Genomic DNA, 14,016 nt, shown 5'->3' with positions numbered 1-14,016 from the left:
TACAAATAGACTGAGAGAAGAGTTACTATGCAAATAAGACACTTGGAAGCAGTTTTGTTGTGAGAGCCCCTGAAGAAGCATAAGAAAAAGCTGAAATCTACTTCTCTAAGGAGCAGTAACCTGAAGTTAGTAAAGGGAGCCCAAGAGACTGAGGAAAGGACTGATGCTTAGGAGACATCATGTGATCTTGTCCTGGGACTTGTCCAGCTTCTATCACTGTAGCAGAACCACAGATAAGCCACCTTCCACATCACACAGCTAGCATCCATTCCTGTCACAGCATGGACTAGCTCCTGCTTGAGAGACCCACATGACCTAACAGAACCCCTGTTCTGTAACAAATCCAATGTGCACAGTGACATATCTGACATCTACAACCTACTAAACCCTGCAGTGGAGTAGAAATATATTTACAGGAGCAGAAATGAATATTAATGAGCAGTTCCTCTCTGAAATCTAAGTGTATCTCCTAAAATTGCTAGCTTTTCAGCCAACATAAAACTACTTCTAATCTCTGTCCTCGATGGGGAGGTGGAAAGCAGCCCTCCAACACAGCAACTCTGATCCTAATTTAAAGTACCATCTCTATCAGTAGTTCAATGAAGGGGACTTCCTATGTCCCACCCTACTAATTAACTAGATGTTGCTGTAATCTCCTCCCTCAGTAGACAGCTCACTTGTATCCCCTTCAATGATTCCAACACTGTCACTTCAAGTCATCCTGGTGGTTAACAGCCTGTGTAGGAATATTTTTCATTTTTTTCATCCCTTCTCAAGAGAACTCATGTTGGTGAAGCATGTGCCTGCATTTAGGGTTTGTTCAGGTGCTGGGAAGACTGAGTAGTCTTCACAGTTCCAGATCTAAATTCTCCACTTTGCGAATGCAGAAGCACAGGCTCAAGAGTAGACTAAAATCTGTTCTTGAAGAGACAGTCCTCGTGTGCTCTGTGCAGGCCAGGCTGGTAAGGTGTAGTCAGCAAGCAGGCATCTTGAGATGGGCTCTTTCTAAGTACAGAGCTGAGCTATTGACAGAAATAATGATGAAAAGCATGCGGGTTGTGGCTTGTCTGAATTTGTGCGCTAGCTTCAGTCCTTGGGGTTCTGACGTGTCCCTGAGCACCCTGGTCCTATGGCTGTGGGCAAGCATTGCTCCTTCAAAAACAGCAGTAAGTTAACTCTGCAAGGAACATATCTGCTACCTAACAGTCTTTGAAAATCTAGGAAGATGCCAAATGCTTAAAGCAATATTGAAAATGTTTTCTGCAGGTAAACCCTAACCACCTATTACCACAAATTGTTGAAGGAATAGGAAACTGCCTGAATGGCAATTCACAGCATAAAGTAGGAGTTCTTCCAGAGCTAGCCAAAAGGAAATTCTGAGTATGGAGACTTGTAGAAAATGGGCTGTATACATGTGGTTTTATGCTGCCTGAAGTGCCAATGTGTGTGAAGTCAAAGCTGTGCTTTGGACAGCGCGGCTCAAAGGAAACTGCTTGCATCTAACCTTCAGCAAATGTGTGGAAGTAGAAAAGGAGACTGATGCTGCTAAGTCACAGCAGTCAGTGACCATGGTGTGAACTTCCCATGTGGTGTTATTATTGAGAAACTAGTAAGGATTTTATGGAGTGAGTTAAAGGCTAGAAAAATGGGTTCAGTGAATACCATGGAGGTGTCTCTACTGCAGAGTTGTTGGCTAGAGTCTAAAACACCCAGATATTCTTTTTAGTCTCTGAGCTCCTTCAAATATCTGATTGCAATGACACAGAACTTCCCTGATCCTTTTGCTCCTTTGAGGCAGGAAAGCAAATGCTTTTGGCTGCCCATGCTGCTGGGCTGCGTGGCTCAAACAGCTGTAATAAACAAAGCTCTTACTGGGTTGCGTACTGGTTTCAGCTGAGATAGAGTTCATTTTCTTTCTAGTAGCTGGTATAGTATTGTTTTGGATTTAGTGTAAGAATAATGTTGATAACGCACTGATGTTTTTAGCTGTTGCTAGGTAATGTTTATACGAAGTGAAGGACTTTTCAGCTTCTCACACCCTGCCAGTGAGAAAGCTGGAGTGGCCCAAGAATTTGGGAGAGGACACAGCCAGGACAGCTGATTCAATCTAGCCAAAGGGATATTCCATGCCCTCTGATGTCATGCTCTGTATATAAACTGAAAGGAAAGCTGGCTGTGGGAGCTGCTGCCTCAGAACTGGCTGGGCGTTGTTCAGTGAGTGGTGAGCAACTGCATTGTGCATCACTTGTCTTTTATTATCATTATTATTATTTTCTTCCTTTTCTGTCCCACTAAGATATTTTTATCTCAACCCACAAGTTGTCTCATTTTTACCTTTCTGATTCTCTCATCCATCCTGCTGGGGGAAGAGTGAGTGAGTGGCTGGGTGGGACTCAGCTGCCAGCCAGGGTTGAACCACAGGTTGTCATCTGCTGGCACTGCATTTAACTGCTTCCTACTGGGGATAGCACAGAGGAGATGCCTACAAAAGGAGGTCAAGAAAGTCTGAAGGTAAAGTGCCTCATAACTTACTTTCTTCAAGTGTTTTGTAAGCATTCAACCAATTGTGTGCACTGGCTTGGCAGATCTTACATTAAAGGGAAGAAAGCTGTGGTGTTGTGTAGGAAGTCTGTTCCTAGTGTCTACTCTAATTTGAAATGGTTTCTTACTGTCATCACCCAATGGGCCACATGAAACAAAACAATAATTAGCTTCTGCAAAGCCTTCATGTGGTCCGACTTGTATCAAATAAGTCACATACAGCTGATGTTTCAATGCAACATTGACTAAGCTAAAATTCCATCTCTGGAGCTTGTTTTCCCTGGAAATAGTGCAAATGACAAGCTAGTATAGTTTAAGCAAGGGCTATTCTGCTTTTGGTGATTGTGTAAGGCAAAAGGCAGAGTATGTCTGTGTTCCTTTTCCACTTTAGGGATGGTAAATCCCAATGTGCAAACTGAAAGGTGTGTATAAATCTCCATCATTGCTAAGAAGCAGTGGTCCAGGCTTGACTAACCACTCAAAATTATTTGAGAATCTCAAAGCTCACGGGCTCAGGTGAGCTTGCTGAGATTGCATTTGCCTTGTTACGCTCTTGGAAGTGTACGCTTGGTGTATTGTGGTGGGTTGATCTTGGCTGGATGGCAGGTGCCTGCCAAACTGCTGTCACTCTCCTCAGCTGGACAGGGGGAGAAAAATGTGTTGAAAGGCTCATGGATCCAGATAAGATCAGGGAGAGATCACTTGCCTGTTACTGTCATGGGCAAAACAACTTGGGGATATCGATTTCATTTATTGCCAATCAAATTAGAGTAGGGTAATCAGAAATAAAACTGAATCTTAAAATGCTTTCCTGCCACCCCTTCTCTCTTCCTGGGTTCAACTTCACTCCTGATTTCTCTACCTCCTCCCCACAAGCAGCACAGGGGGACGGGGAATGGGGGCTGTGGTCAGCTCATCACATGTTCTCTGCTGCTCCTTCCTCCTCACACTCTTCCCCTGCTCCTGTGTGGCATCCCTCCCATGGGAAATGGTCCACAAACTTCTCCAATGTGGGTCTTTTCCATGGGCTGCATGTTCTTCATGAACTGATCCAGTGTGGGTCCTTTCCACGTGCCCTTTCCATGGAGTCCCTCTCGGAGCCAGCTGGCACTGGCTCTGTTGGAAGTCTGTTGGGGAAGCTTCTGGCAGCTTCTCACAGAAGCCACCCCTGTAGCTCCCTGCTACTAAAACCTGGCCACACAAATCCAATACATCTATGCTGAAACATGTAGGAAGAATAACTGAGTTATAGGAGTTGGATTGCTAGGAGGAAGTTGAAACACAAGACTATCAGTTCCTTTTAATTAAATCTGTTATCATTAAATACTAAAGGTCTTGTTTGGCTTTACCTGAATTTCTGATGGCAAGTGAGCACTTGTAGCAGGATGTGATGTGATGCTGAGCAGACACTGCATATTATGATACTGAATAGCCATCACACAGCTGTCAGTCCTGTAGCTGTGTAAGGGTGAGGCCTCTGCTACTGCTCGCTGGGTTGGGGGACACTGGGCATGCTTCAGAGTTTGCAATGTACTTGCATATCACCAAGCCAGAAAGCTGGAATCTTTCCTAGATTCGGGCTGCCACGCCAAGGAGGCGGAAGGAGAGGTGGCTAATTTCTTTCTTGCCACAGAAGTTCACATGAGAGATAGACTAGCCTTTGTTCCTACAAGTCCCTCTTTGGGATTTCATGGCCCATAGGTACAGCAGGGCTGCTGCTAGAGCATGGTGGCAGCTTGTCGTCCCCATGTGTCCTTCCTCTCCTTTCTAGGGACCCAACAGCACGGTGGCGAGCCGCAGTCACTCCGAGCCGATCAGCACCTGAAGAGGGATCCCCGTTTCCAGTCCCGACGCTCAGTTTTACCGCAGGGTGGCATCGTTGCTGTCCTACAGGCACCGGTGGCAGCAGAAGCGGCAGGGCTGAGGGCTGCTGGAGGTCCTGGCGGTGTGGCTGCTGGCCAGCCTGTGGGAGCTGGCAGGGGCACGCTGCAGGTCCGTGCTGCTCTGCGAGGCACAGTGGAGGTACTTTTTGTGCGCTGAACTTAAGCATCATCTGTGCTTCACAACCCTGGCACATCTGCTGAACTCAGTGAGGCAGTGTGCGCTGGTGTTACTGCTGCTGTGTGCGTGGTGTGTGTGATGGAGTGTGAGTGGTGCTGCAGGGTGTGTGCTAGACTGCTCGCTGCTGCTGACCCTTTCAGATCACCCTTTCACACACCTATGGAAGATATTAAAATGAATATCCCAAAGTGAAGTGAGGGAAGAGTGCCATAAAGAAGAAGAGTGTGAGAGCACCTCTGGCGTGGCCAGTCTGGAGATGACTGGGCTTGTGTGGGCTAAAAGTGAGACAAGCACTGCCTTTCACAATTCTCTTTTGGGGCTGTGTCTACAGACTTAGCCTACAAACTGGAGGTTTGGGCCAGTCAGCAGTGCTGAGAGCTCAGGGGTGACTACAATGAAACAAGTCATGACTATGTCCAGAGGCCATGCAAAGGCTATGCATGTTGTGGTGGGGGCCTTGAATTCACCTTGAGTAAGAGGTATTTGAGCAGAGTGCTCCTTGTGCTTTCAGGGTTAATAACTAAGGATCAAACTGAAAATACTTCTTGGGTTGCCTAGTGAGTGGAAGTCACCTAATCCAGCAGTTTTGATATCTAATTGGAAACAGAATAAAACTTTAATGTAGAGCAGCAAAGCGCTTCATGGGTGCGAAGAACAAAACAATGGCCTATTAATATTTATGGTTGTACCCTGTTTCTGTAGAGGGGCTGCAGTCAGCTGATCTGCCTTTCTATGGTGGTTAGAATAAATCAGGAGATGGACAAAAGCAGTGGTTGTAGCAATTACACAATAATATACCATTATCCCATGGTATAATGGTTGGTGATGTTCTGTTGGGACATAACAAAGTAGAATCTTAGAATCATTTAGGTTGGAAAAGACTTTTAAGATCATCAAGTCTGACCGTTAACCCAGGACTGCCAAGTCCACCACTAAACCACCACTGCATCAATGCATATTTTTTTTAAACACCTCCAGGGATGGTGATTCCACCACATCACTGAGCAGCCTGATCCAGTGCTTGGCCACCCTGTCAGTGAAGAAATTTTTCCTAATGTCCAATCTAAACCTCCCCTGGTGTCACCTGAGGCCATTTCTTCTTGTCCTGTTGCTAGTTACTGGGGAGAAGAGATTGACCCCCAACTGCCTACAACCTCTGTTCAGGTAGTTGTAGAGAGCAATAAGATTCCTCCCTTCCCCCCCCCCCCCCCCCCCCCTCCCCCCCCCCATGTCTCTTCCTCTGCAGACTAAACAACCTCAGTTCTCTCAGCTGCTCCTGGGTAAGACTTGTTCTCTAGACCCTTCATCAGCTTTTCCCATCTCTGGACACACTCCAGCACCTCAACATCCCTCTTTAAGTGAGAAGCCCAAAACTGAAACAGTATTTGAGGTGTGGCCTCACTAGTGCTGAGTATAGGGGGGGCAATCACTTCCCTTGTCCTGATGGCCACAAGCTTTCAGATACAAGCCAGGATGCTGTTGGCCTTGGGCACCTGGGCATGTTGCTGGCTCATGTTCAGGTGGCCACCAACGAGCAGCGCCCCCCCCCCCCCCCCCCCCCCCCCCCGGGTCCTTTTCCTCCAGGCAGTTTTCCAGCCACTCTTTCCCAAGGCTGTAGTGTTGTGTGGGGCTCTTGTGCCCCAAGGGCAGGACCTAGCACTAAGCCTTGTTAAACCTCATGCAATTGGCCTTGGCCCATCTATGCAGCCTGTCCAGCTCCCTCTGCAGAGCCTTCCTACTCCCCCCAGCAGATCAACGCTCCTGCCCAACCTGGTGTTACATGCAAGCATGCTGAGGGTGTACATACAGTGCTGGGGGCTGAAGCCTATTGCTGTAGGAGTGCCCTTGCCTTTGTGATTTAGCTGATCCTACTGGAGGGCCCTTCGTAAAGCCACTCTGCTACTGATGTCCTTTTCTTGCAGCTAGTCAGGGTTGAACCTGATTTTTTTTGCACTACCAAAGCATTTCATCAGTTGATTTCCTGACTTGAGCTACTTGCCCCTATGCATCCCATGTAAAGACCATCCTCAAATTCACAGTGAAGGGAGAGCAGGTCTCATTTACGCACTCAACAGTAAATGGCTGTAGGGCTTGTTACTCCGGAGTTTCAGGTTGCAGGAAACATCCATATTTCCTTGTGGCTTGCCAGTAGCTTCCTTTTGGCTCTAGCCCTGTGGTGACCAATAACTGCTTAGAATTTAGTCTAAAATGGAAACCTCCTTCTTCTGATGCCTGAGCTCCTACTGTCCTTGAGTGGTTACATGGCTGCTATTGCTTAGCTCTTATGAGAGCTCATTGAATCAGAAGTGTAGTGGACAGCACCTTCAGACAAGACCAGGCGTTTCTTCTGGTCTCATTCTTGATCCAAACTTTGTGATACTGGTCCTGATGTTCTGGTGTGGTTCTTATTCTCCCGTGCAATTATACCGTGCCTCACAGTTTTCCAGGCTGGGAATTTCATTTAATGAGGAAGAACAGATAATCTGTGAGCAGTATGTAATAACTTTTTATCTTAGAATGGTTTCCTAATGAACAGAACCTTCATAATCTGAAGATAAAAGAGCATCAGAATCAACGTTGTGGAGGTGGTTCTGGTGTCAGCTTTTAGCCCAGTAGCTCCCAAATCATCATCTAGTACTCCCCTACAGTATTTAAAAATTATCTAGTTTTCAGCAAGCTACAGATGTTCAACAGAAAAAGGGCTACTTTTTTTTCCCTCTGAAAAGCTCAGTACCAAAGCACTGATGGTCATGTTTCCCTGCTGGATGAGGTGCTTCTCTCCAGTGAGCCTGTTCAGGGGCACTAATGGAGGAGGAGGATGCCCCATGCTTGTCTCTTGATGATCATACTGTAGACAAGGAGGAGAACTTCTGCCTCACTTGTCAGCATAACTCTGGTATGCATGGAGGGAACAGGTGAAGAGTGGCAGAAGTTCAGATCAGAGTTTCAGTACTTGAAATAGAGCTATTTAGAAGGCAGAGTGTCTTACAGTGTTTCCATACCATAACCTTTGCTTTAAAGATAAAACATACACATAGCTCTATGAAGGTTCTTAGGAGGTATCTAAAATCCCTGTGTACATCAATAGCTGCTGGGGACAGGGCTTTGCATGTCACCTTGTGTTTAGAACTTGCTTTCTTCCCATGCTCCCAGTGCTCAAGGCTGCCTTGTGCTAGAAACAAAAAGGGTATTGCTGGCTGCTGCATGCAAGACCCAGCTTCTCAAAGCCTGGTAGTAATTCTGGGAGAAGAATAATCAGATTTGGTTTTGTTTAGGATATAGTTTGCAGTGTGGGCTCTGGTTGCTGGAGAAAGGGAACTGAAGATGTCAGTACTGACCTTGAACATTACAGTGTGTTTTATTGGTTTTTTTTGTTCTGCCCGACTGCAATGAGCCTGCATCTTTCTAGAGTGAGAGACTGCAGCTATGCAAACAAGAAACCTCAGTTCACTGATGTTTAAACAATGGTCTTTCAGTATACTTGTGTATTCTAATTTGCATGAGACTTTGGACAGAAGTTTTTCTTTTAATGTAGCTAAATGAGGTTTTTTTCTTTGCTGTATCTACCATTAAATCTCAATATAGGTGCAAAGCAATGATTATTGATAGTTTATTATAGGTAAATGATATGTGTGCCTGAAGCATAGTAGCAAGATAGCTAAGCAGTATCTGCAGCCATGAAAAATCACTTTACTGTTCTTTTTTTTAAAAAAAAAATTAGGGTAAACCAGGTTGAAACCATCTCCCGAAAACAATAAAACACCAGCACAAAAGCACTGTTTTGCCACTCTTCTCTCTGCTTTCCCGGAGAGCGTAAAAACCTTTGAGCTGCCTCTAGCTCTCAGCTGTTACTGCTGGTAGGAGGAGGTGAGCAAGCTGAATGACAATTATTCCTACAATGTAGATGACAGCTCAAAGCTTCTATACAACAGCTGGGCTCAGACAGAATCCACACTCTAAATACTGATTACTCATCTCCTGCCAAGAGATAGGTTTCTCAGAGCTTTATAGCTACCCTGGGAGTTCTCCAGCACCCGTGCTCTGCTGCAGTGGCCAGATGTGTTGGCTTAAGCACACTGTGACAGAGTGTGAGCCTTCTACCAGTAAGGGGTGTGTGCTCCAAAGATGATGTGGGCCTGAATCAAGACTACCTATGGACAATGTATTGGCGTGCATGGACCGGACAAATGATTATAATATTAAAATGAGACTAAGATAGGCTATGTGAACTCCAGATTGCTGTAATTTTCCTTCTTGTGACCTCTAGTCTTTGTCCTATGTCACGCTGAATATCAGAGCTCAAAAGCTCTTAATGTCTCCTAAGGCCACTGAAGGCATCTTTTTGTTTTCTATTTAAAATACTAGGTTTGTAGTGCACATCCGTTCACTATTTGATAATGAAAGGGTTTGGCTAGGACACTCACATGGCTAATCCTGCAGCCTGTGTTGACATTAGCTGAGTGTACTGAGTGGAAGTCTCTGCTGGAAAGCAACTTCTGAAATGGTCTACTGTTGTGATTTGTAAGTTTATAAGATGGGCTGTTTGGGTATCTCATACAAATGTTCCCCCAGTGTCATCTGACTTCACTGTCACTGCCTTCAGAGTGACAGAGAGGATCTACGTTTGAAAGGAAACATCTTGCATTTTCAACTTGAATGTGACATGATCCCCTATGACTGCTTTGATGGGATTTTTCTTCCCATCACTTAATATTCCAACAGGAAAGTCCTTCAAACTGATGTTATATTCAGCAGGCATTTTGAGAGAAGCTGGCAATCATGTATTCAGTTAGAATTACTGTATAAAATGAAATTATCAAGAAGTTATTAAATTCTTGGTCCTGAGTCTCCTAACTACTATGGTGCAGCTCATGGACAACATTAGAGAAAGGAGACATCTGGATTTCTTGTGGTTCCATTTGTCATGACCTTGGCTGGGACTTGCAGGCCATTTATCATGCATAATTTGGTCAGCAAAAATGTACTGACAACCTCTGTGAGGTTCTGCATGTCCCCCAGGATACAGGCAATGCATGTGGCAGACGTTTCCATGGCTTTCTGCAAGCTTTGCAAATTGCTGTTAAGGGAAAACACTGCCACTGAATTGCCACCGGAATGTGACTTGTGGAACTCGCTGTGTCTGGCAGAATTTACCTAAGATATCATGGGGTGTGTACTGGGGTGGGGGTGCTTCATTTTCTGCTGTCAGGGAATTTGTTTTCAGCTGGGAAATACTTACTGATTGTAGTGATTTTCTTGTAGTAGGGAGGGGATGAAGCCAGAAGAAACCTAGTGCAAAAGGTATTTTTCTTTTAGATATCCGCTGTATTTTTTAGTGCTTTCTTGTATCTAGATGTGTTGGGAATGTCTTAAGTGAGTTCATTGAGTAACTCATGAGCTGCATTGTTTCCAGATTCTTACAAAGGGCTGCTTAGACCAGGAGAAGGCCTTTTCACTTGTTTCCTGTCTATCCCTTGGAGGATGTAAAGGCCTCTTTCTCCTAAACTTCAGCAGGATTTATCAAGTCAAAGTAATCTGCTGAGATTGAGGGCATCTGCCAAAAGTGTGGGGCTGCAGCACAAATGCACTGATGCAGCACAGCGTCTGGGGTTGGGAGGAGTGATAGGTCTCACCCAAGAGATACTCGTGCTGCAGAGCACAGGTGGGGAGCCCTATGTTGGCCAGCTGCTGGAGTTGGCCTTGGAGCCCAGGTTCTGTTTCCACTCTCTCTGAAAACTTTGTGCCTGCTGCTTCCTTGGGTTTTCCAGTGAGTCGGGCTGTAGAAGGGCCCGTCCCTCTGACTCCAAGGTCTGAACAGCCTCTGCCAGATGGTTACGAGGCTTGGAGTGTTGAAACTGTGCTATGGAGGTGTTCCTCCACCCTTCTCTCCCCAGCGGCTGAGCTGACTTTGGCTCACTAGCATTGGTATTTAAAAGACTTTCAGATGTGTGTGGTCCCTGTAAAAATAAATCTCCAAAGGAAACAAATGTTATATGGTGAAAGTCTGCCAAGTCCCTGTTGCTTATTAGCTCATAGTATATAGGAGAGACTTAACTCTATAGCCTGATATAGGATAATTCTTCGATGAACTGTCAGCTCTTTCGAAGATTCAGATTTAAAGCCTTTTGCTCTATAGGGTCAAGCCTGAGCCATTGGCTGTATGGGTGTTTGGTTTTGAGCACCTTGACATAATTGGCAGAGCCCTGAAATAGTAATTTGTCATTTCACAGGGTTTTGGTGTGTAAGTTCACATTGAGCAAAGCTTTGAAAGTAGCGATCATGGATGACATTTTCAAGGCAGTCCAGAAGAGCAGAGGTTAAAATAAGAAATGTAATTAAATGCGTCTTGTGCATCAAGATGACTTGAAAATGTTGATCCAAGACTTCCTTCAAAAGCAGTGATCACTTGTTTTAAATTTTTCCAGAATTACCATCTGTGGTGCAGCCAGACCTTGGCTACTTACCACCTTAACTTACATGCTGATCAGAGAACATGCTGTGCTATCAGATGCAATTTTTGATAAAGTCAGGTTGATGTATAGTGAAGTAACTGGGCATTGACATAGGGAGTGCTTAAGACTGCAACTCCTAACGATGCTAGAAACTGGATTTTCTAGGTATGTGAGGAAGTTAGCACAATGTAGTCACAAAATCCTTTTTACCTGCAGCCTGTCCCTTTCCAAAGTATCACGGTTGCTCAGCCATGTCAGCAAACATGTCTTTATACAGGTTTGGTTACACAGGCAAGAGTCTGAATGTTAGCTTCCTGAGGGAAAGATCATTCATCTGATTTAAAGCAGATTAAATTATCTGAAGAGCTAAATTTATCTTTCCTTTTTGGCTAGATTAAATTATTGATGGGAAGAATTTTCTTTCCAATTCTCAGTCACTCTTGCTGCCTAAAATGGTTTAGATTATGGTGTCTTAGAGAGTGAGTCTGTTCTGATGTAAATGGGTTTTGACTAGCATTAACTCCTTAAGGCCAGTGAAGAACTCCTGAAGGGTCTTGTCTCTGGCCAGCAGAAATGAAGTGGGGAGCAGGCTCTTGCATTCATCAAGAAAGCGCTGTTTATTTCTATGTCTTATTACATAGCCCAGCCAATGTCTGTAGTATGAGGTGATCCTATTCTCCTTTGAAGAGAAGCAAATATGGTGCAATTCACTGAGAACATGTGAAATCAGTCTGGCTCCAGGGCTTTTCACTTCTGATGATGCTCTGCCTGCTGAGATCCTTCTTGTCTTGTGGCAGGATTAAAGAAGGGCAACATACTGAAGGTGACTTGGGCACCTTTTAGGAGTAACTTGAGGTTTTACCCAAGATGAACATTACCATCATTGGCTATAGAACCCTTATCCGTCAGTTAGGAACAAATACTAGTCTCTTGCTGGAGTAATTCTGTTTTTGAAAGGAAGTGCCCATCCCCCCATCCAAAAAGCTTCTGGCAGTGTCCTGAGCAGACATGTCCATATAGACATGCTTCTTCTTATCACCAGTGGGTATGGTCTCAGATGTGGAAAGAAGTCAAAAGCCATGTGTTAATGCACTTTGAGATACTCAGAACTCTCCATACAAGTCAAACTTGTGGATTAATAAATTCCACTGACTGCATGGGTTTACATTTTCCTGCCAGGCTACCCTGGGGTACTATCCAAGTCCTTAGACATCATCCCAAACAGTCTGCCTCTTCTCTGTCAAAGCACTGTGCACCACTGAAAACTGAATTTGGTTTCCTTTTCTCTATTCTTGCTGTTACTGTACTTGGCACATGCATAACAATTTGTATCTTTGGCACATTTTTAAAGTATGAGTAAGTTTATATTTACAGCAGTATTGTGGTATAGGGAAGAATTGTTAATCCTGGACAGATTAAGCACATGGTGATGAATGGCCAGGTATTATCCAGTTTCGAATGGGATCTAATGGGAAGGCAAACACTTGGAAGTCCCACCTACGTCTTGCAGACCCTACTGAAATATGCCCTGGAGAGCACTGCTCTTTCCTGTGGTCCTCTCAAGTGCTAATTCCTGAGGAAGGAGAGTGGATCTGTGTTCTTTGTAGTGATCCCACCAAGCACAGAAGGGAGCGGCCAACAGCTTTAGTGGAGGATGCATGGGAGCCTTTGAATAAAAGATGGTTTCAGGGAGTAAGAAACTTTTTGCAAATGTCATGTGTGAATGTTGCTGGCAAACAAAGATGAGCTCTCTGTGGGTTTGTGTCAGTGTTGCCTGGACTATCATATACAGGGCAGACAAAGCTGGAATAAATGCTAACTTTTTCTGTGTAAATGTGATGCTGCTATGATATGCCAAAATGACAACATCTGATGTTTTCATTCAAAACAGACACTGCGTTGTTAGGGAAGATTTCCTTTTACAGATGGGAAGACCCTCCCATTTCCAAATCCCATTATTTTCTAAAAGGAAAGTTGTGACCAGCACCAGCAGGGTTAGTGGTGCTGTTCTAACTGCAGGATTGAAATCTCCATCCAGAAAGCAGGTGAAAGATTCTGCTGTCAAAGTGAAAGATCCTGGTATAATTTTGATACAGCTGAATCCTGCAGTGGAATCAGAAAATAAACTTCTGGTTTGGGATATAAGCCAGGCTGAATCTGTTGGGTTAAGCTTGTGTCAAATGACTCCATCTTAAACCCCTTGGGGATTTGGATGAACTGGGATTCAGAGCTCTGGCTTTGGCTTGTGTCCAGTGTTAACGGAGAAAAATTATTCAGGGGCACCTCATGCAGAACCACCAAGTGAATTCTCCCTTTCTGCTTGCCAGCATAAACTGTGAATGCTGTGTAAAACCATTACAGGAGCAGAACTGTGCCCAGTTCCACCAGTCAACTTCTTTCTTACTGGCTTCTTACTGGCTTTCCTGATGCACGGGGGTCCTGTGCCAGCATTTGAACACACTGTAGTATTGTAGTGATGACCTCCCTGTACTGGTAATCCTATAATATTGGTACATCAGATTATGCTCTTGGTTTTGGCATTTTTTTGTATTTTTTTGTTTATTCCTTTTTTTTTTTTTTTTTTTTTTTTCCCCCAGTGAGGCCAGATGCCTTCTTGGTGAAGCTAGAACCAAGGGAAAATTTGCATCCTACAGAACATCACCCCCAAACTTGCAACTTTAAACATTTTATTTACCCATCTGTTAACATATCCAGAGCTGGAATGGACACACCCTTTTTTTTCTTTCAAATACAGTGAAGCTACAAGCAGACGGCTGATGATGGGATTGAAAACCACTGAGGCAAAGTTACTGTGAAGGGATGGAACAAGGCACTAGGACCTAGGAGGCGTCTCATCCACCCTGGCAGGAATTTCTTGCTTGGAGCTCAGACAACAAAGGCAGAGTGAGCCTGGTTTTCTTTCTCTCAGCATCTCCACCCTGCACGCTGAAAACCGGTGAGT

The 14,016-nt window shown here is 44.7% G+C and overlaps 1 protein-coding gene across 1 annotated transcript in view; it reads left to right on the top strand.

The window, feature by feature from the left end:
* Positions 1-14,016, top strand: part of DCX (doublecortin) — a 143,062-nt gene that overhangs the window by 43,774 nt on the left and 85,272 nt on the right. The window contains exon 2 of the mRNA XM_080365914.1: positions 4,313-14,010. The gene's annotated coding sequence lies outside the window, so the exon portion shown is untranslated. The remainder of the gene's footprint in view (positions 1-4,312; positions 14,011-14,016) is intronic.

The sequence above is a fragment of the Falco punctatus genome (assembly GCF_963210335.1).
Source record: "Falco punctatus genome assembly, chromosome: 15".
Lineage (NCBI taxonomy): Eukaryota > Metazoa > Chordata > Aves > Falconiformes > Falconidae > Falco > Falco punctatus.
Note: the sequence above shows the minus strand (reverse complement) of the source record. Positions and strands in the feature narration are given on the sequence as shown.